Here is a 25126-nt window from a genome sequence, read left to right as displayed (position 1 = left end):
TGTTAATTCCTGATCATCATCAAGTCAGACAATGGTTTCCACGCTGGCACCCAGCCAATTAGCGGTGTGGAAAAATATTCCGCCAATTATATAACTTGAATTAGGTTAAGGACTCAAGAGAAAGCAAAATAAATGCTTTGAAAATACTTCTGAGATAAAATGTAAGTTGACACTGTCTTCATGTGCTATAGCCGATGTTATACAATCTGATAGGCAGCTGCCAACATTCATAACTGTTTATTAAATCTACCCTCTCTTTATGGTGGCAGCTAAGATCTGTATTTTTACCAATATTAGGTTCATTGTGTTATGAAAAAAGACCAAAATACTTAGGAGCATTCACACCAGCTTATAAAACATATTATGTAGTATATTAAATTGTTAAAATTACTTCTCTCCTCCCCCCCGCTGCCACAGAGAAAGTTCCACGGACAGAAAAGTTTCAGAAAAACAAAGTCTTTCTGTAGCCACTGATGCTTTAGGGAGCAAGGGAGATCCTGCGAGGACAGACGTGCCGTCTCCAGGCTGCTGCCGCCTCTCCCGCCGTGCAGCTCAGCCGGGGTCGCCGGACCCGGCCCCTGGAGCTCTGCCCCATTCCCCCCATCCCACCGGCACACGTCTGGGTCAGCACAGCCCGCCGACCTGGGGGAACCCACGGCCGTGGACAAACCCCTTCGGCTTTTGCTTCCTGGAGATTCTAAGAACCACCACGGGCAGATAAAGTCCTCTGCGTAACCAGGAGCCCGTCCACCAGAGGAGAGGACTGCAGCAGGAGCGGGGCATCCCTGCACGAAGAAGGTCACCACGAAGCCCGGTGGAAACGCCTCCGGCCATGCAGGGAGACGGCAGGTTTCTAACATTGCGTTAGCTTGGCACGCACAGCGCCGAGCCCCGCCGGCAGCGCGCTGTGCCAGCAACTCGCTGCACGACCAGGTCTTTAGTACCACCCCATTATTTTGATTTGTTCCGTTCTTAACTCAATTTATCGTACAAGCATGGTTATCTCCAATTTAAAAATGTACACAGCTCCAGTTCCTCGACTTCAAAAAATTTATAACGATGAGCAATTTGTTAAAACCTTTTACCGTATCTTTCTGTCTCATTTTCCTAGGTGCTGCAATGAGGCAATTCACTGTTCTGGCTGCTTACCCTAGATGACCTTTGCCTGCCATAAAATGGTATACAACTAAACGCTCTGCTTTAAATAAAACCCTTGCCTCTTCGAAAGGCCCTACGTATTCAGTCAACACAATCAGCAGAACCACATTTGGTTACTCAATAAGCTGGAAACTTCTAAAACGCGTACAGCAGTGAATGAATTCCTGCCATCACCAGGGACACTCGAGTGGGGAACAAGAGAGACCGCCAAGAAGTGGTTCTTGCTGCAGCCGGAGAAAGGATCACTCCTTTAAGCTGAACTCTCAAGGAAAACGAGAACAAAAACTGAATTAGCTCAACACGTACCCTCTGCAGTCAGCACATTGCTAGGCAACTTACCATCTCTTGACAGAATTATGGTGGAGGGCTGGTCGTACATCAGGGTTAAGATGAACACAAGCACCGGTTTTGGCCAACTGCTCCTTTCCAGTGGGACTGCTCAACGCTTGGTCATTTCCCATTGTTATTTTGCAATATTTTCTAGGCACCTACAGGGTCTAACGCATTCAGGAGGTATTTTAAAGCTATTATGTGACATGAAAATTTTAAGATAACTGGAAGTAAGTGAATCTAAGGAATAGCACAAATCTTTTTCTTTGTTCAAGCCAGCATTTGGAGAGAGTTAACAATCCTTCTTTTTGGTGCTTTTATTTTTTAATACTGAAGCTATCCAGAGGGCATACTACTCAAACACTTTGTCTTTATTCCAGACGCCGGTTGGCCACAGCTCCACACCTCCGTACCTCAACCTGGTATGTCAAGGAGATGCTTCAAAACACCCTGGTCCTTCCATCTGCCACCACTGGACCAGACATAAAGTCCCGTTACAGGCAGTGCCACGGGGCTATCACAATACCCCCTGTTGTCCCACCTAACCTATCCCAGCCTTAGCTGGGCCTTGATCTTTAATAGTGACTTGGACAGTACAATTAGGAGTCCAGGCATTATTTTCAGTTATTAAAGAAATATTAAGCAAATGCACAGACTGCTCAAAATAGAGACATGTACCTTGCATATAACCCCAAGTTTTCAATGCATATTTCATAGGCACAAAGAAACAATTAGCTAACCACCGTGATTAAAAGCAATTGATTCATATGTGATAGAGCGGTGAGAAATTTTTGCATCACTGGAGAAGCTGGAATTGGTCCCTGTTTGGGGATCTCAGTCATATCAGCGAGGCTGGTAATTCAGACATGAAGGAAATGGTAAGAATCTCTCCTGCATGCACACTTTGAGCTGCCATATGGGTTTATTCAACTGTTTACTACACCAGTCGGTAAAAACTGAACAGCTATTATAATCTTTACTAAATGACATGGTAATTATGCTACCTCTGGAAAAAAAAAAAAAAAAGAAAGAAAAAATAGAAACTTAAAAAAAAAAAATCACAATTCACTGATGTGTGAATTTCTCAGGTTTTATAATCTTTGAATTGAAATGCACTTTCTAACACACAGAGGGGTATTAAATATATAATAGAAACCTGAATTTATTTTAAAAAACAACTTATGCTCCCATTTCCTACTCAATTTAATTATGCAGATCTCTTAGTTTTGAAAGATTTCTTACATAGACCTTCCAACTTCCTGCAAAATCAGATGATTCTTGTTTTCCCAACCCCTTCTGATTAATGAAGAAATATTGCCTCTCCTCTTCCCCCAGTTAATAAGCGAGGCAATCAGGAGCAGGCAGGCAAGAAGAGAGGACACGGGAAGGCTCCCCATGCCCAGCTGCTGGGGGACAGGGACAGCCGGGGAAGGCACTGCCACCACTCGTTTGGCACAAACGGGACCAACAGGCTTCTCGGCTGGCTAACGCCGCAGGGAAACGGCAACTGCAACCTAACTGAGAAGGGGTCGCCCCACACCACCCTCTCGAGCTTGACCAAGTGCACCCTGGCCAAAATTGGCCATCGAATTCTCTGACCCTGTGCCCCTCCAGGCCACGCAGGGCAGCACCAACGCCACGCTGAATCGGGCAAGCGCAAGCGAAGAGACAGCTCTCCTGTGTACCGGTGACACCATTTTGTCACTGGGATGCAAGTGAAGCAAGCGGTGGAGCTAATTATTTGTTGGCAATGGTTCCTTTGAGAGTCCGTCATCTGACACACGATGGAGAGGAGACCTCTCCGTATTCATATTTAATCGCTAACACAAATTGCCCACATAAGCATGTTTAAACCCTGTCTATCTGCAAGGCTTCAGTTTTGGGCAGGAGCTTCACTGAACTCCAGTTTCAGCACCAAAGACTTCATAGCGCATAGGATTTGAGGAGTTGGAGAGAAGAAAGGAAGGAAAGGAGTATTTTTTTTCTCAAATGGTAATATTTGTTATCACTGCTATTTCATTACAAGGAAGGTGATGATTCTTTTTTAAAGAATAGTGGTGACTTGCTTTTAAGCACAGAGAGTAAAAAAAGAAAAAAAGAAAGAAACCCAAACCCCCACCAAATTAGAAAGGGGAGAAAAGGGTGAGGGAAAAAGACATTGTAAGAAAGAATAAGTGAGAGTTACTGCAAACCCAGGTTTGACAACTCACCAGTTTTACTTGCAGGCATCACACATATCCACTCATGACTCAGGGCAAACAGGGGAAAGGATCGAAACCCTTATCATGGCAAATGTGTCTGGAAGCCGGAGTCACTCAGCAAAAATGTTCTCAGGAGACTGAAAGACAAAAACATGTTTTAAAACTTCACTCAGTTAGAATCGTATCAAAGCCTACCATTTTCCTTTGAAAATAAAAGGTGGTTATAAACGCTGGAGGTGAAGGGAGCATTACAGGAGTATTTCTACATATCAAACATTACCACACAGCAGACTTTATTTGGCTTTAAATAAAACTGAAACTTACAATATTAAGAAACATTTTTTAAGACACACTTATTTCGCATTTGCAATGTGCTCCTCCGACAGGCAAGCTTATGTTCCTTCTAAATACCAAAACGTGTCACAATCCAAATCCATATTCTGCTCAAAAACACAGCACTGTGCACAAAATCCAGATACTTTAACCTACTTTGCATTATCAAAATATAAGTCTTTGAATTTCTGAAATATTTACTCTCTGCCTTCACTCACTGTATCCTGATAAAACCTTAACAAAATGTAGCATCTCTTGTTAGCAATAATCTTTCCTCTGAGATAAGGAGGAATATATACACATATAAAAACTATTTGATGTTCAGGGTGAAAAGGCAAAATTTGCAAACATCAGTTAAGAAATACCAATTAGTAGGTTTTTTTCTCCAGCTATTAGTAACACAGATTGAGTTTAAGCTTAGCTCAGAGGAAGCTGCTCACTGTACAAATGAAACATCCATTTTACTAATAAGGGTATTTTAAAACAAGATGTGTAATTTCTTCACTGGCAAAGTATCCACACCGAGTAAAAACTCCTATTCAGAAATAAGAACAGAAGTGTTCCTGGGGCTGTGGTGCACGAACATTGCACCCATGATTTAAAGAGCAGCTCCGGCGCCTGCCCAAGTTGGAACAGAGCACTCGCTGCCTGACAGATGCACCAACACCCGGGAGAGCCTCTGCTCCCTGGACCACTCTGCAACAGGGACTGGCAGCAATAAACCCCAGAGGAGAAAAGCTTTGCAACACATTAAAGTGTCCTGAGGGACTGGGGTAAGAAGAAATGTGATGGCAAAAATAACGGGTGGTGCTTCTGACCTCTTCATTCCCCAGTCCTCTCCCTCCATAGCATCCCCAATGCAGCGGCTGCTCCCAGCCTTTCCACATCTACCAGCACTTTGGCAAGAGCCGCTACCTTCAAATTAACCTTGTGGAGTTAATTATTTTGGCAGCCTACTGCTCCTGAGGAACATCTGGAAGTTTCTGTCTTAGCAACAACTGTATGAAATTTCATAAGACAAAAAACAGGTACTTCTCTGGCCCTAGGGCTTTCTCCCATTCTTTGCTGAATGCAATGCAACGGCTCAAAGAAGATCCCAAGAGTTCAGAAATCTAAATATAGGGATTATGCGATCCTATTATAAAACTGTGCTAGACAATAAAAATAGATCCAAAAGGGGTTTTTAATCAGCATTTATGTTAAACATGACTTCTTGCTCAGAGACTCTGAAATACCTCCAAACCAAGTGACCCGCGTCTTGCATCAGTTGCATTTTATTCATGAGGAGCAGAGCACTTGAGAGAAGCAGCTGAGCAGTGTCGGAAACACACATCCGAGGCTCGCTTTATTGCTGCGTTTGATGACAGATATGCAGATGGGTATGTAGCCGAGCACAAAGCTGCGTCTACACGTGCTGGGGCAAGATTTCTCCAGCTGACCTGCTGCACCACAGTACTCAAATGCTTAGTAATCTTTATGCTTAAGTCTGTAGAACAGGAAAGCATCATTAGCCCTGTTTAGAAGATGAGGAATTGAGGCTCATTTTGGCTAATGCTCGCTCAAAAGATTTCATGTTCTTCTAAGACTTCTGAGGCAAATGACTTGTCTAAATAATATATTTGGTCTGCAGCAGACGAGGGCTACAGTGTACAGAAGCACTGTCCTCACCTCCAGATCACTCTTCTCACCCCTCCCCAAGCGTAAGGAATACTTTAGCATCTTTGTACTAACAAGCAGATTTGAAAGCTGCGAGAACTTCTACACAAGGAACAAGAAACAGTGTTGGGAGTAGGTACAGACATCCCATCCCAGCCTGAACTCTGACGGTGCACCTGGAAAAACAGATGTTTCTTATGCCATCAAAAACTGACCTCACCAAAAAGCATCTCTTCAGCCACATTTCCCAAGGGATTACAAGGCTTACGTGAGGACCATGGACCTTCTGTGCCCAGCCCCACCTGCATCTTTTGAATCCCTTGGGATTAACAGGAGCAGAGAGCTCCCAAAGACATTAATTTTTATGGCACTAAGTCTGGGGCTTGCACCACTGGAGGCCTCCAAAACCATATGATCAGCTGTCTCCGACAGCCAGCTGGCTCACCACCACCCCGCCGGCTCCAGGCTGAGCCCTGCCAGGAGGAGAGTCCAGTGTGGCCCAGAGGCAGCTCAGGCACCTCCATGGACCTCAACACTGGAGAGCCTGTGGAAACCACACGTAGCGCTGAGGGGAAGGGTGGAGGAGGGAGAGTAACAGATAATAGATCGGTTCTGATAAACTGAAGCCTTTAATGATCTACCCACGCGCTTGAGTTCGATCTGGCATTGACGAATGGAAGCTTTTAATGATGCGCCCACACATTTGAATTGGACACTCCTCTTCTACAACTTTCACAAAAATAGCCTACAGCGAAACTCTAATAACGCTGCAACTTGAGCAAAACTCTTGACCGCTCTTTGACAAAACTTCTCCCCCAACAGATTCTTTGATGCGACCTCCAATGCAGACCTCCAACACAGACCTCCTCCTGCGCTGCCTTGCTCCCATCCAGATTCTCCGAAGGCTGCAGCCAAACAAGGGGCAGTAAGATGCAGCAGCTTTAGCATAACTGAAGTACAAAGTCAATCAAATCTTGAAACAGGAATCTGGGCTTCATTAATTCCAGCAATCACAACGTTTTTATTATCACTGTATTAATCAGAATAGGAAACCTATTAATCTGCCCCCAACAAAAATTAATCTTCGTAATACTGAACAGATTTGAAAGACAAGTTTTAATATTTCACTACTGAAATCTCAAAGGCAGAGGCACACAGCCAAGATGATCTGGTGAACCACAATGGACTTCATCTCATGAGCATGAGGTCAGCCCTACCACCCTCACCTTTCCCTAACGTTTCCAGCCCTCTTCATGCATCTCCACCCCAGGGTCCAGCTGCTCCCAGGGCTCTTGAAGCAACCCGAGAGCATCGTTTCATACATCAAACTGCAAAACCGGCTGCAGCACTTGATGCAATTAAAGGGTTGTCAAGAGTTTATGCTGTGACCTAAGCAGCGCATCACATCCAGCGGTGCTTGGGTGACACAGGCTGGAAACGCCACCCCACGCAAAGGGCTGCGGGGGTTCAAGTGAGCTTTCTGCAACAAACCTGATGGGTGGCAGATACCTGACCATGTGTTCAGAGGAATGAGAAGAGGTGCAGTGGGAGACAAAGGCAAGCGGCTGCAAAACAAGAAAGTATCTGAAATTCCCGTTCTCCACCAGAGTGGATCTGGCACGGGGTACCTGCGCCTGGCCCTCATCAGTGCAGCGAACCCCCTCCAAGCCATGGCAGTGAGCTGCAGAACACCCCGCTGCTACCAGATGTGGCATCTAACAGAGCCCTGTTTCAAGGAGAAAATGGGTGGCAGAGGAACAGCCCTTACGAAACGATGGCAAGGAGCGAGACAAAATGGGAAGTGGCTGAGGAAATAACAAGAAGTGACAAATGTGACTGAAAGAGGAAAACGACCCAAAGCATCTCCAGGTCCCCATGCCCTGCCTGGGTGAGTGACACGGATGAACACAGGGCTGCGGTTCTGCTGATGCTCTTCCATCGCTGCCCCGCGGTGGCAATGGCTGACGGACACGTTGTTTTGTAACTTGGCCAGATTTTTCAGTAAAGCAGCTTTCACCACCATTTACATGCATACATACGTAGACACACATACACCTTGGGACTGTATTTGGCACAATACATTTCAAAGCCTGATCAAAGGCAGAAAGTCAATCATCTTACGCACCACTTGCATTCGGCTGTTTACTGACTCCAATGAAACTACAAAATACTGCTTTAACTACTGATTTCTCAAAGCCATGTTGCACAAAAGAAAACAGGTTCAACTTGTACATCAGTGCCTAAGAGACCGCTCCAAAACAGACAACTGTATGAAAAGTTGTGCCCATGTATACATATATACAAAACTGTTTTTAAGTGACTGTTTTAAATTAGAATAAATCTGTGTTCCACCAATTAAGCTTTGAATGCACCGTTCACCATTTTAAACAAGCAGCATAATAAATGCAAAAATCCAAATATTTTAGAGAAAATACTTGGAGAGTTGAGACATTAATTTTGCCATATACAATCTGTTTCACAGGGATTTAAAAAGTGTTATTGCCACCCTGGGTACATTGGATTAAAGATGAAATGCCACCCTTTTCTATTTACATATTAAAAAATCCGTGCCTTCTTGATACAGACGACCCAGCTTGCGGATACATAACTCTGTTAAACACAATACAGCCTGTTTACAAAATGCAAAGCCCCAAACTAGATGTGCCCTTGCAAGAATTACTGCACTCTAACAGGTTCTAAGTGGAAATTAAACATACTGCTGTTTTGTTTATCCTCCCTTCCAGCAAGTGTCCTGGGGGAGGAGGGCTGGAGCAGCTGCAGCTCCCCAAGGTCCTGCCTAAGGATGGACCTGTTTACCAGCCACCACCACCAGCAGCAAAATAAGAGTAATACCAGCCTGGAAAGCACTGGGATCTCAGGATGTCTCAGGACGTCCAGGTTAAAAAGAAAAATAAAAAGACATCATATCCCACCCCCCCAAAAAACCGAAAACACACCCAAAACCCAATCAAACAACCCCCCCAAAAGAAAGCCACCCTTATTCTTATTTCTACCTCATATAACTGCATTTGATAGTATCTTGAGATGCTCAGCAATTTCCTAAAATCTTTCAATACAGAGATAATTCTTCCAAAATAAGTAACCTTTTTCTTTCCTTTATTTTTTGTTCTTTTTTTCCTTTTTTTCTTTTTTTTTTCTTTTTTTCTTCTTTAAATAGATTGCCATTAGAAACACATGTCCAAAGCATCCTTAAAAAGACCATGAAGGCTGCTTGCAGGGTGAATTTCACTGCACCGAGAGGTAACATTTGTTCTCCCCTTTCAGCTGGGATCCACCTCAACTTTTTGATGTTGGTGGAGCTTTTATTTGCAAATAGAGCCGAGCTGCTTGGGACGGAGGGCTCCTCCAGAGCATGCCATGTGGCCTGCACAGATGTTCCTTTTATTCCCACGTCCCACAAGGCTCTGTGCCTCGCTGGTGTTAAACAGATTACACAAGTAGAACACTTGATTTCGCATGTCCCCCTTTTTTTCCAACAGTTGTCTAATTTACTCAACTCATTTTGCACCCCCTTCCCCCTCCCAGTCGCTACAGAAAACACAGAAAAATAAGGCAGAAGCAAGGAAGCTTCTCCTCCAAGACCAGAATTTGCAGAAACGCTCAGTGTCTGTGAACAAAGCAGAAATCCAGGAGAAAAAAGCTCTTATTTGGACAGTAAAGTAACCAGCTCGTTAGATGCCAGTTTCTTCTAAAAAAGCTCATCATATCCCAGTAATACCATCGCTACAAGTATCATAATCTGTCACTTCTATTTAGATGTACAAATGAGAGCTGAACTTTTAAAAAACAAACAAACAAAAAAAAAAAAACACCAGAAAAGCCTAACATTAAAAAAAAAACCAACCAAAAAAACCCCTAACACCAATTATGGCTGCTAAGCATTCGAAAATCCTTGAAAATCTGGCCTTCAGCTCGGTCACAAAGAAGGGGCTTAATTTCTTGGCTGTCACGCATCCCAATCAACAATTGAAGTCAATGGGATCTACACACTACCTTATTTAAAAATAAAAAATTTAAAAAAGGACCGAGCCCAAGAGGCCCATTAAGCAACTTCAGCTACAAGGAGACAACCTCACTGCAGAAGACAGCAGCTATACGCAGCTTTGTGCATCAGCCACTTTGCTCTCATGCTTAATTTGATTAATCATTTCAGCATTATCCCCAATTAGAAAAGTGTCTAACAGGAAAAATAATAATAATAAAAAAAGGGGGGGGTTAAGACTAAGATACAGCAGAAAACGGCAGCTACTGAACATACAACTACTTGGGACTTCTGGCATTTGCCAAGGACACAAAATTAAAGCTAAAAATTGCGGGCAAATACAAAGGCATTGGTGTTTCATCCAGACTGCGGATTTTGAATTTTTTTTTTTTTTTTTTAATAAACTGAAACCGAATTCCAGATGTTGAAAGTTGGGAAGTAAAAACTGCTTTAGCTGTAAAAACACCGAAAGGTGAGACAAAAAATTCTGCTGAAATATAATGATTCTTAGGGATGAAAGCGAAGCCCATGCACCCCCGCCCCAGGAACGGGGTGGGACAGGATTTTTCCCCTTTGTGTGCCAAACCAGGTAGCGGCACGGGGGTTTGCCTGGAGTTTCCTTTTAGTAAGGGACAGAGCAGAGCAGAAATTCCTGGGGACTCTCTCAGGAGGGAGGGGAGCGCACGTTCCCTGCGCTTCCGATGCCGTGGCACCCACGCCCTGCAGCCCTGCAACCCGCCGTCGGGACCCGGTAACGTCACCGGTGCGATAGCACGGGGGGGACTCGCGGGTGCAACCGACACAAACCAGCGCATCCGAAAAAGATGCGCAAACCACCGTTTTCCTTCACCAGAGAGTCCAAATCATCCCTGACACGGCAGAGCCACGTGTGAGGCTCCAGGATGCGCTTCAGCACCCGAGTACAATCCGAATTTGGACTGGCGCAACTGGTTCTTGTTTTTATGTATAGGTTCAATCACCACCAACACGCCGGGCTTTTGAAAGCAGAATTCAGGGCGGTATTTTGAGATCACTGGTTTCACTCCTGTTTATTTCCATCGTAGCATCCCCAACACTGCAGATGAGCATACGAAATCACAGAGCATCCTGCAGCATCCCACCAATTCCATCCCAGGAAGGCACTCGGTTTCACCCTAAAATTCAAGGACAGCGGCAAATGTTTGGATTTTGATAAGAGGAGGAATATTCATCAGCATACTTCACTAGTGATGTAGTCAAAACTTGCAAAGTTAGTCACAGAAATATGACTGGACTTGTCTGCTACCACAAAACAAAGTACTGTCTAGCGGTTAAAATCAGAGGACATGATTCAGGAATGCAAGCCTTTTCAAAGAAGAACTAAAACACATGGTTAAGTGCTGCTGAAGTCAATAGGCTGATTCAGAGACCAGCTTTTGGAGCGATGGATAATACTCCCCACATTGCCATATGGCTCTCAGTCAAACTTCCTCGAAGCATTTGCTAATACCGGGTTCCACCACAGCTTTTGGGAGGCCTGCTTTGCTTTTTTTCTTTTTTTTTTCCTCCCTTTCTTTTTTTAAACCTACGTCTGGGATGATTTTCACCCACTCTGAAGATCCTCTGGGCTCTCACTGAGAGAGAATACCCAGCCCTGATTACTGCAGGGTGGTGCAGACTCATCCAATGATTAATATTCTCAAATGAAAGGTTATCTATAAATAATTAATAAATGCAAATCTATATTATATAATATATAAAAATATAAAATAATAACTGCAGATATATAAATAAATGCAAATTTATTATAATCCAAACGCACTACTTTGTGGTGTTTAGTATAAGGTACACAAGCCTGTTACAGTGCCAAAATCCAGGGTGTGCACCTTGGCCGGCCGAGGGATCTCTGCAAACAACCCCAATCCCACCTCAGAAGTTCTGAACCCGCTGCCTTTACGACTCGCAAATATTTCATTTCTCCTGCCAGCCCCCCGCCATCCACCGCTACGCTAAAATCTTACGTGGCAGGTTTGCTATTTCTTATCCTTCTAATCGACAGCGGGGGCAGAGAGCAGCCCCTTGCCGTGGCCTCCTGCGAAGCAGCGACACGAGCCCGGCCGCCGAGGCCGACCCCCCAGGCAGGCAGCGCTGCCGCCCCACGCCCAGCAAACCGCATCCCCCCAGGTTTTCCTTATCTCCCAGGAACGCCGTCCAACAGCACCTCCTGCTCCCCAGCCATCCCCAGTCCTGCCAAGACAAACAAGCAGCAACCTAAACCTTTTAGCAAGATAAATGGCTACCTATCAGCGTGCAAGCTAATGTTTGTAGCAACTCGGTTACAGTTTTTTATTTGTGTTTATAGGATGGGAAAAGAAAGGGGGAAACCACTGGCAGAGCCACCCACTGACTTTTCACGCCCTCCCCAACCCACCCGACTGACATAATCCACTATTTTTGCACATTTCCTAACCTTTGCCAAGGTTGAAAAGTTATTCTTTACGTTTAGTCACAGAAAAGAAGAACTAAAACAAACGCCCAATGAATTCTTGTTGGCTTTTTGAAACACTTCATAGTACAGAAAAGGCGTAACATGATTTTTAAGCCGTTTGAAAATACCCTGTTACTTCCTACAATTAAATAAATGCAATTGCAGCCTAAGTCAGCCCTCCCAGCCATCTTGTCTTTAAGGCAACGGGGAAAGAAGAGGTACTACAACCTACAGTAATTTTTCTGGCTATTAAAGTGTTTCTCCTTATTCAATATCTAAATTAAATCAAATGGAGTATACTAAGTAAGCCCATAAGACACAGCGCATGATGCAAGAGTCTTAAAATCCTTATCTGCTGAGCACTCCAGCTTAAAGGCTGATGTTTTATGTTCCCCTGCAGTGCATGGGGATCCTGCTGGCTTGGCCAGACTAGGAAAATAAGCTTCGAATGACCAAATGCAACTGCAACTTTAAAAGTAGGAACCAAACCAGACACAACAAACCACAGAGCAGCCGCCCCGGCCGGGCCTGAGCTCGCCCAGCACTGCAGTTCCCTCGCCGGCACGCTCCCTGCGCGGCGGCGGATTTTGCAGGGCTGCTGCTAAGATGCTCGCGAGTACAAACCTAGGAGTTGGGTCGTTAATCACAAGATATTTAGCGCGAGATGCACAGGGTGAGGAAGGCAGAAAGCCGGCGCGTGCTGACGGAGTGACAGAAGCACGGGGTTGTGCAAATTTGCTGAATTCCAAAGTTATGAATTCCTCGGAGTTTAAGCGATTCTTGAAATGCCGCTGAGCCAAAACCCACAGTCCCGTCTGGATGCTCTCCCCGCAGGTCCCAGCGCTGGGGCGAGAGGACGGCATGGTGTGGGGGAGTCCGCCCCGGAGCGCACCCACCGGCGCCGTGCAGAGGAGCAGGAAGGGTATTTTGGGTCATTTTCTGACCATGCTCTCCGCGGGCAGCCCTGCGGACGGCTCACGGGACAGTCACTCCCTGCATCGACCGCACATGGACCTGGGCAAGAAATGGGTGCTCCTTCACGCTCATGCACCCGTATCTGCATCCCAGGGCAAGCGAGAGGCATGGAGCACCAAGTATTGCAGAGCCTGTAAATGTCAGCTTCCTATAATATGCAAAGAAAACCAGGGTTCAAGACAAAATCCATCATCTGTCCTCAAAGTTTTGATGTGTTTCTCTCCTGAATATATGTAATTAAAGTATGATTATGATTGAAACATCAATTTCTATGTCCTGTTAAAGGGACATTTACCCCAAAGAAGACTTAAGCAGCTCAAATGTCAAAATGTGAGTAAAACTACTGCTGATAGCAATGACATACATTAATATTGGTAGATAATTAAGTCTGGTGGTATTCCCAGACTTTTATCGGAAGACCGAGGCTTTTTCACAAAATTTGTGTTACAAAATAATACCATTTACTTAAGTACTTAGCTCTACCAGATCCATCAGTTTAGTAGTTATTGTTCAACTCATCTGCCCTACATTTAGCATACCTGCCCCATAGAAACAAACCACACATTGTACCTTATTTCCCCTGAAAAAAAAGCTCTGTAATTATCACCATATCTACTAAGTATATTTGCAGGTCAAATTTCAGATCTCTTCCTTTTTTCCCCCCTTTTTTTTTTTGGTTTGGGTTTTTTTTTTTGGTTTGTTTTGTTTTTCCTTGTTACCTTTCAACTTGTAAGTGCCAGAAAAGTTTTGAAAATTAAACAAGTACCTCTCTGGGCAGGGAAATGCAAAAATCACATTTCCTCTGGACCAGACTTCACAGCTCAGAGAGAGAGAAGAGAGAGCCACGGGGCTGGAGCTGCGATGACAGAGCTGGGACACGCTCAAAACCACGCCGCATTCAAATAATGCAAAGCAAAGCACTGCCACCAAGGCAGCCGATCCACAGGTCACCCCAGCCCTGCAGACGTAACGCGACTATTTGTGGTGAAAAGATAAGGTGAATTGAAAACCATGGTTCTTGTTTAGTTTTCTAAAATCAACATGAACTGGGTGCATCACACTCCAGGAGGATCTGGAAAAGGCAAGTTAACATCGCTGAGGGTACAGGGGGTAAGCCTGGCCTTAGCCAGCATCCTTTGGCACGAAGGCGTTGCCTTCCATGAGCAGAGAAAGGATCAAACCACATTCTGAAAAGCTCCTCAGAGATGTACCAACAAGTAATATTACAATAATAGTGACTGCTTCACAGTAATAAGGGTTAAGGAGGACAGAGGGGGGGAAAATTAAAAAAAAAAAAAGACACCAGCCCACAGTAGTAACTACAAAGCAATAATTTCAGGGCCCAAACCAATACAATTTTTTAAACATTAAAACAATTTCATAAAACAATACTACTACAAGCCTACCCAAAGCAGCGAGAAGCCATTTTTACCATTTTAATCAAACACAAAGCTGATATGCTAACTTAAAGGATCAAGACAAAATAAGATATGTGGGCCGGCAATCTGAATGCCAAGCTTTACCCATGTGAATTCAGTTATAAATGCTTGGAAAATGTGATTCCTTAACTTAGAAATAGCAGCTGTAGCATTCAAAGGTACTCCAGTAATTACTGGAATGCTTGCTGAAAAACTAGACAGAAGCTAACATCTTACTTACATTAAATACACATTCACCACAAATTAAAAGAGCCACAGGAAAAAAAAAAAAAGAAAAAAAAACCAGAAAACAATCAGGCGAGCAGATGTTCCAAAAAGAACGAAAAAAAACCATGACAAGAGAGGGCCAGATGCTGATTTCTGGTACTCGGCACAGTGCACCAAAGGTGCCCGGCACCACAAGCCTCCCCAAGTCACTGAAGCTCAACAGCCGAAGGGAGTCAGATTGTCACCTATACATCTGTAAGTGGTAATTTCATCCCAGATACTGCAATAACACGCTGCCTTAAAATCGCAGAAATGCTGCCTAGTCATCTGAGACAACAGTAAAACAAGCAGCAACGCCAAGCGTAGTTGTCTACTACTGCCTGAGGGACTCGTGGGTTTAGCAACCAGGCTGGCATAAGGATTATATTATCGAGGAGTGCCTTACATTGCTTTATTAAGTACCACTGAAATGTCTACTGCACTCGGTGCCTGCGAAATACTGTAAGAAACGCCAACCACCAACCACCAAACTACAAATGAAGCTACTTGACCAATCCAGGCTTATTATCAGCTGCTGTTCCCTGGAAATAAGAAACTGGTGACGCAGGAGAACCTCTTTGCAGTGAACATAGAGCCCCAGGACACACTGGTAGGAGCAGAAAAGTCTGCACCCAGCCTTTGAAGGAGGTACCCAAAGAGAAGTTATCTGCAAAATGTGCATCACACTCTCCTGGCTCTCTTCACACCTCCCCCTTCGCATCCCCGCTCCCATGCACCTTCGCGTCTATTCCCACACTTCTCTCGCTACCCACATCCTGAACATATTTATGTTGTAAATATCCATTTGGAAGCTTTTGGTATGCTTGTGGCACAGAGAAGGATGCTGCTTTGAGCTTCAGAAGACAGCCATCTCGCCATGACCCCTCTTTCCCTTTCCCAGCTGCATGGGAGGGGAAAAAATTACTTGGCCCTCACCCTTATCTTTTATCCGCTCGGAACCAGATTATTGCCTAATAAAACTTCACTGCAAAGCTATTAAAAATTAAAGAGATATTTCCCTTCCTACATAATGATTTGTCACAAGCCAGACCTAAATCAGGACTGATGAGGTTCGTGGTACCTTCCTTTTTCTTTCTTTTGTTTTTCGAATTTGGCAGAATTCTCACATTTCTCTGCAGCCCTTCTCACTCCTGACTGACACGAAATTTCTCCTTCAGTTCTCCAGACCTTACTTTTTTCATCAAGATGAAGTAAGAGGTGAAAAGCAGCTGAGCCAGCAGAAATGTTCCCACTGTCCTTCAGGAAACATGCAGAAGAGTCCAAGTAGTTGGTATGATTCAGAACTAGTGGTAGAAAAAGGACAAACCAGATTACAGCAACACGGAGGACTCCATCCAAAACCTGCATCCAAAGAGACTCCTGCTAACATATGGTGGAAATGTGACTTTCTGCAAATATCCTCCGCAGAAGCCAATTCCTCTCTTCCACCCAAGCCACGTCCAATAGCTCTAGTAGAACGAGCTGTTACTTACATGTATTAGTCAGGATAGGCGTCAGCCATGATACAAATTTTAATCCATCTAGCTAATGAGGAATCTGCCATCTCGTTAACGTGCTCAGACCCTACAGAGAAATTAAAATCCACCTATTTAGGCTCTCACTAACTGATGCGCTGCCCATCCTGGAGCGCGGTGGCTGCTTTTCCAAGCCATCATGTCCCGCGCTCCCTCCACGGGGCCGGCACCGCTCCGCTCCACCAATACAAAGAGAAGTACCCGAAGGAGAATCGTACTGGAAAAACAGAACTTGGAAAGAATGCATTAGCAACTTCAATCCAAATATAAAATGCATTTAAAGGTCATAATTTGCATAACTACATCTCATGTTTTTTGTTGTGTGTTTTTTTTTTTTCTGTTTTTTTCTTTTTTAAATTGCTTTATCCTGGAAGGTGCCGAGCGCTTCTGAGAATTGCTGAGTGCCTCTGCTTCTCAGTTAAAGTTTTAACAACTCTCAGGGCTGTTCAGTGCTTGGCAGGAGCAGCTCTGCAAAGCGTCCTAGGTCCACGTTAATAGGTACGTAGCATTTCTGGTAAAAAAAAAAAAAACCCTTTTCAAAAGGCAAACTAATGAGAGAAGGCCTACAGCCCCGAGAGTGCACAGCACTATTATCACACACTGACATGACTGGGCTGACATGGGAGTTTCACTTTCTTATGATGCGCTCTTGGTGGTGGATTCAGAAAAGCAGCAAGATGCAACCAGTCATAACAGGAAGAGCTCAAAAGGCCACAGGCACAAATTGCCCCAATGACGGTCATATTTTTTTTTAATCCTTTTGTTCACTTGGGTCAACAGCTGCCCCAATCTGCATCCAACAAGGATGCTCCACTGATCCCCTAAAAACTTCATCACCAAACCCATACCCAGTCCATGAAAAGTGTCATACTTTCATTGAAAGGACTGCAACTGGAAGAGCAGCAGGGCCAAGGAGTGCCCTCTTCAACCAGAGTGAAAAGCAGGAGATGCTGGAACATTCAGCTCTTGCTTCCTGCACAAAATTAATTATAATGGCCAATCTGTGCTGCTGCTGCTTAGTCTGCTGGGGAAAAGATGAAATGGCTAAATAGATATCAAGGCAAAGGAAGGGCTTGTTGCAACATCTGAGCCTGCTGCAGAAGTGGGATTCTGCCTTCTCCTGAGCTACAAAAGGAAACTCTGGAGATGGCTGAAAACTGTGGCTACAAGCCTGCAGCTCCCCCAGCTTGTATAAACGTGTTTGCAAAGATCAGTGCGTCGGGTTCAGAGGCTGAACGCGGCTCTGTCACCATTAGCACCTGACCGATGACTGACACAAACCACACACCACCTACAAAGGCACTGCACAGACCCGAGCATGTGGGAAATGCGGGCTTTCCAAAACCCCTCTGCAACATCTTAGATGTTTTCCCACATTTCAATTGCAAAAAAAAAAAAAATATTTTGAAAAATAGATCAAGGTTGCAGCATCAGTGTTAAAAGGAATCTTTCATTTCCGTGTCATCCGCTTGCATTCCTTTTGAAAGTTAAGAAATATACTGTTTATTCTGGACTCGGCACAAGATCTTTCCACCAAAAGCAAGTTCCTCCTAGTGCTCTGCTGCAGACATTGCCAGCGGAAAAGGGACCCAGAGCGTCCGGGCTCGGTAAAAAGCAACGAGTATCAAATTAGAGATGCTGTGTACGCAGCTTTTCAAGCTGCACATTTTTTTTTGTTTTAGAAAGGGGAGTAACGAGCGCACCATTTTCTTGTGAAAACTGTATCTATCTCAACAAACACAGTGAAAACCTCAAAATCAAGTTCATGAAGCCCTCTGGACTTCCCACGGCAACATTAGTCATGGGGTCTTTATGAGAAATGCCCCAGTCCTGACTAAATTGTTAAGAGAGAACGATGATACACTTGTTTCATTACCATCAGCCCTAAAATATCCACCTGGTAAGAACTTCTGCATTTCTGGTGCCTTCCCCCCTCAGTCTCACCACCCTTCTTGCTCTGTGGCGCAAGGAGGCTAAAGCTCTGGATTCCTGGTCCACCTTACCTGGGGTCCCTGCAGGCCCCCCGAAGAAGAGATTGCTCCATCCAATGAAGCAACCAGACCTTGAGCAACACAAGACAAAAATCCCTTCATATCCTGCACCGTCTCCCTGGCTTGCATTTTCCAGAGAGGATGAGGAGGTTCGAGGAGATGCTCCCTCCTAAGGCAAGCTGGGCTAGGGAGGCAGAGGTGGATGGTCGAGAGAAAGACAGCCATACCGTCGGGGCTGGTTTTGGTCAAGAGTGACTCCAGATCAGAGTCTGAAAGGGGAAACGAGACCGCACACCTGTGCTGGGGCCTACATGGCACCGACCCTTGGAGGACGACGGGGCTCTGCTGGGTGATGAAATACCAACACCTGCAAAGGAAGGCCTCTCCTTAAATTCAGCCCTGCCTGAACCCTTACAACAGAGAATCAGAGATGGTTTGGCACACGAGGTCACAGTTTTCGTGCAGTTTTAAAAGATAAAGATGCAAATCAATAAAGAGCTCTCAAGGGTCTCTGTGGCCAACCCACATGTGACCTCATGAGTTCCTGCACCAGCCACGACATGGTCTCAAAGAATGGACAGTTCAACCCCCCTGAGGACATTCTGGCAAGAGGAGATCCACACATGGCCTCGTGCATTGCAAGAAAAACCCACAGGTTCCCTTCACTGCAAGGCATGCTTTGCTTTGCTTTCTTGTTTGTTTGTTTTTAAATATTCTGGCAGTGGAAAGAGAGTCACTGTTTTGTTTTTTCTCCCCCACATATGCTATATAGTTTTCCCTCTAGCACTCGTTTCTTGCTTACTCAGTTGACTATAGTCTGCTTCTCTCACAGGAACGCTAGCTGTGTTTGTCCCCAAACTGCATCGTGATCCAACTGCTTTGTGTCATCCCACCAGCCCCGCTTGGGGAATGACGATCAAAATATTTTCCCTAGGATGCGATGCCGAGAGATGGGCATATATGTTATTTTAGAGCAAAGCTGACCTACAAGACTGAAGAGCGCAGGGAAGTGTTGTGGCTAGTGAACTCTAGTAACACAACATGAGAGGAGGGAGTAGCGCTACGAACAATACCAAGGCTTTGTTTGTACAACAGCACTATTTTGCCAGATATACTACTACGAAAATACCGCATTTCAGCTACACAACACGGCAAGTCCCCCTGCAAATTACTGCACAATATGACCATACTTTCAGCAACATTTAATCGCAGCCAATAAATTAATACAGGACATCCCAACTGTCTGTGGGTCACAGTCATCAACAAGTAGGTCAAATTAATTCTGGAAGGCTGAGAGAGGCACATAAAATAGTATACGGCAGCAGTCCGAGGCAGGGATGAAGCAATTCCCGCTTGAACTCATCTAGAAGCACCGACACAAGCGCAGGTGCTAAAGGGATGCAGGACGAAGCCATCCCCAGTACACACAACTCGCCTTCCGTCTATGCAAGTTAAAATTAATTTCCCTGACAAAATGCAAATACATTAAAAAAATACCCAAGCCAATTAAGACACAAGTGTTTAAAGACATGAGTAGTAATTACAAATGTATTATTCATACCTAATTTACAAGATGAACTTCTTTCAGTAAAATATTAAACTGTTTACATGCATTCAGGAAGACAATTTCCCAACCCTTCACGTCCTGCTCTGAAGCGGCGACTATTGCTATGCAACAACTCCGCAGACTTACAGTGTACACTATGGAGTAATCAGAAAATGTTTGACCTCAGATATCTACTTGACCCCACAGAAATGCAGACTCGCTCACTATAAAATCCTAAACAATGGGGCAGACAAGGTCAGAGGGTCAAAGCAAGTATTAACAGGTCATTGTGCAACCCACTTGGGAGCAATTACTTCTGGTCACGGCTAAGTGGACACTTGATTGAATACCACTAAGACAGCTCACATCCCACAGATAACAATCCTCACAGCGATTAAGAATTAAAGCCCCCATGATTCAGCCTTTATTACTCAAATGAACCTAACTATTCCATAAAAAACTCTTGGTATATGCATGATGCAAGGTCTAAATTGAAATGCCACCTCATTAAACAATAATATCTAATTTTATCTAAATGAATTTTCATGAAAGTACGCCACACAGCTCAGGAATTTTTAAAATGAATTATCACAAGCGATACATAATTTCACCAAAACTGCTGCAGGAAAAAAAAAATTAGCTTCAGGGATGAAAGGGAAACATCTATGCTGAATGAAAATTGCACTTCTTTCTGCTTGCAGAAAGGGTAAAAGGGGGATTCAGGGCTTCTGCCAGACAATAGAGCCAGACTTTAATCAAATCAACACGTCTGTGCTCTGTCAGGTACGCTCGCCCTACCCTGACCGACAGAACACACCTGAAACACACGCCGAGTATCGCTGCACACACAGGCCACATCCAGGAAAGGGGATGTCATCTGCGCATCAAACCCCTAAAATTGGGGTTTATTATCACAAGCCATTGAAAGAGCCACCCACGAATCCGGCTGTTAACTGGCCTCCATTCCTTCAGCTGAAAACACTTGGTACCTCCCCTCCTGAGGGGCGAAAACCCTGCTCTGACACCAGCGAGCATGTCTCTGAGATGGCTTTTCATTTAAGAACACTTAACTGTCTTACAGAAGCTATAAGAAGCACAGATGAGATGCCTGCTTTAAAAGGGGTCCTGTCAGGAATCACTGAAAGAAAAAACAAACAGGTAAGTGGACTTAATTTTTAGTATACTTATTTGTTGATTCCATGAGCAGGGGTGGCACATCCCACTGCCCTACGACCGAAGAGCAACGCCATCGTCCCAAAGGTGGTCTCAGCCCCATTTCTATAGCTTCATGTGTAACTTCTTCTGAAGTCTGGCTCTCCCTCAGCCTCCCTTGTCCAGTTCCTGGAACAGAGCTGGTACTCAGAAAGCCCACGTCTTCTTTCACAGGCTATACCTTTCATAGGAGGAGAGGAACAAAACAAAACAAAAAAGAACAAACAAAAACAGATGTTCTCCAAGCTAACCTGCCCAGCATAAACCTGTGGAGAGAAGCAAGTTGCATGGATGCTGGCGGTTGACCAGTGCACGCCGAAGGCTGGGATAAGGCCATCAGGGAAGCGATGCTAACACAAGCTAGGGCCCTTCTGGGGATGAACTCCTTTGCCCCTTCCCCACTCCACCCCAGCAGCAAAGCCAACACCTCGGGGATATTTAAGAGCACTGCATATGCAGACACTTGGATGTGCAAAATTATGCATGCATGTTTGGAGGCCATTTTAGAGCCTGGCTCGTGAGTCATACAGAAAGTAGATCAGCAGAAAAAAAAGTTTAAAGATGCAATTTTTTTTGTATTCTTGCTACTGCAGCATAGCTTTGCTTCCCCGCCCCCTTTGCTTTTTTCTTTAATATTGAAACTCTTCAGGCCTTTGTTCTGTAGCTGTTGGAAAATTCTGAGTTAAAACAGGAGTCTTTTACGTTAGTCTTAATACCGTGATAGTCAGCTGATAACATATCAGATATGCAAAATTCAAGCCTGACAGACTGGTGTTCACCACCGCTGATTATTGCACAGGAATACACGAGGAATGAAAAGCTGCACGGTCGCTTCTCCCTTGTCTGGCTGCCAGCAAGGTGTAATAACGCTATTATGAAAAGCAAACAGGGATGAACTCTGCTCAAAAGAAGGTGAAGCCTGAACTGAGAAATCAATTGCTGCATCAGTCGTGCCCCTACAACTGAGTAATGCTGTTACAAAGTTCATCGAGTCCTCAAGATCCTCACCCTGGCAAGGCTTACGGTATTGTGCATATTTTATTGGCACTGAATATTCATATAGTGGAAGCATCTGGAGACCAACCAACTAAGGCTGCCACTGTGGGGAAAAACAGCCCTGGAGTTCAGCCACCAGCTTGAGATTTCATCGAGAGGTCCGCGCTCCGTTCTCCACTCCTTCATGGACTTTCTGCCAAGTTACGCATCGACTTGTACCTCTGCCCGCCCAGGCCTGGGATGAAGATCTTGTATTCTCCTGCTACCCCGCAGGGAACAACGCGTTAGTCTCCAGTGCCCTGTTACAATGGCTGCCGGTGCCCAGGAGACTGCCAGGTGCAATAAAAGCAGACGAGAGCCCATGCCAGGGAGCTCAAACACAAAAATAAGGTGTGCTTTCTCACTGAGAGAGTCCCCCTCATACCCGAGAGGGCAGTAGTTGGGAAACAAGCAGCAAAGCGTTCCTGGGAGACAGGGACTATTTGAGCTTTGCTGCACTGGTGCAGTGAAGAGGTACTGATGACTCTGGGGTATCGGAAGGTGGTTAAAATGGGGCAACACTGAGGAGGGCTAGAAAAGCAGGGATAAACTTTGTGGTTGTTTCTGCAAGGCAGAACAAAGCCATGAAGGGATGCGAAAGCAGTCTCAAGCCAAAGCAGTGCTTAGCAGCTGCACACCCAATGGTCCTTGCAATGGCGGAAGCACTGGAAGTAAAGACACATGCAATAAAAAATTATTAAAAAAAAAAAAAAAAAAAAAAGGAGGCAAGAAGATGCAAGAAAACTCACTTTTAGCACCAGTCGAGTCAGGGAAGGGCAGGATTGTGAGACTTCAAGCAGGGGCCAGCAACTGGTGTTACCACCTGCAGAGTCACAGGGGAATCACTCACCAGGGCTCCCTTGACCAAGCTCTACAGCAGATAGTCCCCCCTTCCTTCCCTAATGCTTTCAAAATCATTTAAGCATACCATACATAAAATACAAAGTTGAGAGTTATTACAGTCAACCAGGCCAAAATCTACTGGATGGTTCAATGACTCTCTGACATGCTTCTGATGAGGAACGTGAATAAGATCAGAAAAGTAAGTCACACCTAAGCTAGCAAGGACAGCGGTGCATCAGACCACCAAACCATCGCCTGGGCGATGGCACGTGGTATGGATCTGGGCACACAGATGATTTTCTGGCTGTTGTTTTTTTCTTTTTATATCATTTATATAATATCTTCTTTTTATTTCTATAATTTATTTCATTTTATATTTTTCACATTTATATTTTCATTTGATATTGTTTCATTTGTGTGCCCAGGAATTTCTTCTTGAATTGTTAAGTGCTGTGCTATTCCCTGACCATTTGCTGTGCACCTCAACAGTAGTGCTATAGGCCATCTCCTGCACACCCTGTCCTCTCCCGGGTCCCCCTCTCGGTGCTCATCCTTCCCAGCTAAACAGGCCACCAAGGTGCCGGCACGCTCCAAAAATCCAGAAGCCTGCAGCCTGGCTCACACCTACTCGGCAACAAAACTGAGGTTAACTGGTTGTCCTGAAAGCTGTCCTTATATCCAGTTCTGACTAGCCAAAGCAATCCACTCTCAGGAAGACTCTGCCACCCCATAATCTCTCTCAGCCAGGAATTCAGCATCTAGTAGATATTAAATAATAAGCAAAACAACCCCGATTAAGGTTTGGCAACTCGCTCCCTGCTTGCAGTTACTTCTGGGGTGGGAGAAGACACCATCCTGCCTGTATGCTTAAGCTGCATTACCCAATAACCCAATATATATCATTTACCGAAACCAGTCTGAACAGTCATGTACGTGCACCTTTGTGCTAATGAGTGCACCCAAGCCAGACTCTGTAAGCACAGAGACCTGCTGCCAGGTAACTCACATGTGAGTTTTTCACAGAAAAGCTGATGCTATTTTTGAGGCAAATGCAGGATTTTAACCGTCCCCACGGCTCCCACGTAGCACATCAACGCTTACAAACCAAGACGTTCAACCGCCAGTATGGACTTGAACTTCCAGCAACTGGGCGTGTACAGGTGATGTCCAAATTCACCAGGGACAAGCAACGACACTTTGGTTTCTCTCCCCTTGTTAAGCAGCTGGGAGAATCACTGCAAAGGGAGCTACATCCCATACCCATGGCTGTAGGTGAGGGATCAGAATGGGATCGCTGCAGGGGAAGGAAAGTGGGAAATCAAGAAGGAAATGGCTGGGCCAGATAAAATCCCCAGTCCTCCCTCTTGGATGTTTCTGGTTCAGGAACAGATGGGAAGAGAATCCACTCCATGGCTAACCCAGAGGAGGCAGAGAAGCCTGAAATAAAGTCCCTTTGACTTCAGCTCTGTCTCTCTGACAGCCTGACTCAGTCATGGACCAAGCAGATGGTAGGCAACCGCTCATCACCTCAACCAACACACAAAGGCAAGAATTTCCCTTCTTAAAGAGATTTAATGACAGAGCTTTAGGAACTGGTTAAAGGTGAGAGACTGAGAGTGAACACGCTACAGATGAGACCCAGTAGGTTGCTATTAATATCTCCCTGAGGCAGACACCCCAGTTTGCAGCACCGGAAGGACAAAATTCAAAGAGCTAGGCATGTTCTTCAGGCAAAACATCACCCAACTGCAGAATTAGAGCCAAGTCCAGAGAAAAGTTTTTCCACCAATCTAGTCTAAAGGACCTTTTTTTTTTTTTTAATCCCAACCAGAAAAAGCTGACCGTGCTCGTCTTCCTTGGTACACTGAAAAAAAAAGATGCAACTAACCAGCTGGACAGGAATGTCAGCCAATTCGCTGTCCAGGAAAGATTTTTTTCCTCCATGTCTCCCTTTGAAAATTGAAGATTAGCACATATTCCATAAGGCCAGTCAGTCAGAGAGCAAGCCCACAGGCACTACTGCACTCATCACCCATCCCCTGCATCCTCTTGTGCCAACGGGTCCTCCCGAAACACGCCCCACCTCCGCCATGCCTGCCCACGAAGGGCTGGAATTGTTGTGCCTTTTCTAGGGTGAAGCTGTTGGGAGAAGAGAA

At 44.9% G+C, this 25126-nt stretch overlaps 1 protein-coding gene across 2 annotated transcripts in view; it reads right to left on the bottom strand.

Moving 5' to 3' along the window:
* Nucleotides 1-25126, bottom strand: part of FOXP1 (forkhead box P1) — a 391149-nt gene that overhangs the window by 340736 nt on the left and 25287 nt on the right. For both annotated transcript variants that reach the window (XM_064453468.1, XM_064453467.1), the window contains exon 2: nt 3699-3826. The gene's annotated coding sequence lies outside the window, so the exon portion shown is untranslated. The remainder of the gene's footprint in view (nt 1-3698; nt 3827-25126) is intronic.

This window comes from Phalacrocorax carbo, chromosome 6 (assembly GCF_963921805.1).
Source record: "Phalacrocorax carbo chromosome 6, bPhaCar2.1, whole genome shotgun sequence".
Classification (NCBI taxonomy): Eukaryota; Metazoa; Chordata; class Aves; order Suliformes; family Phalacrocoracidae; genus Phalacrocorax; species Phalacrocorax carbo.
The sequence above is the reverse complement of the archived record's forward strand: the minus strand, read 5'-3'. Positions and strand labels throughout refer to the sequence as shown.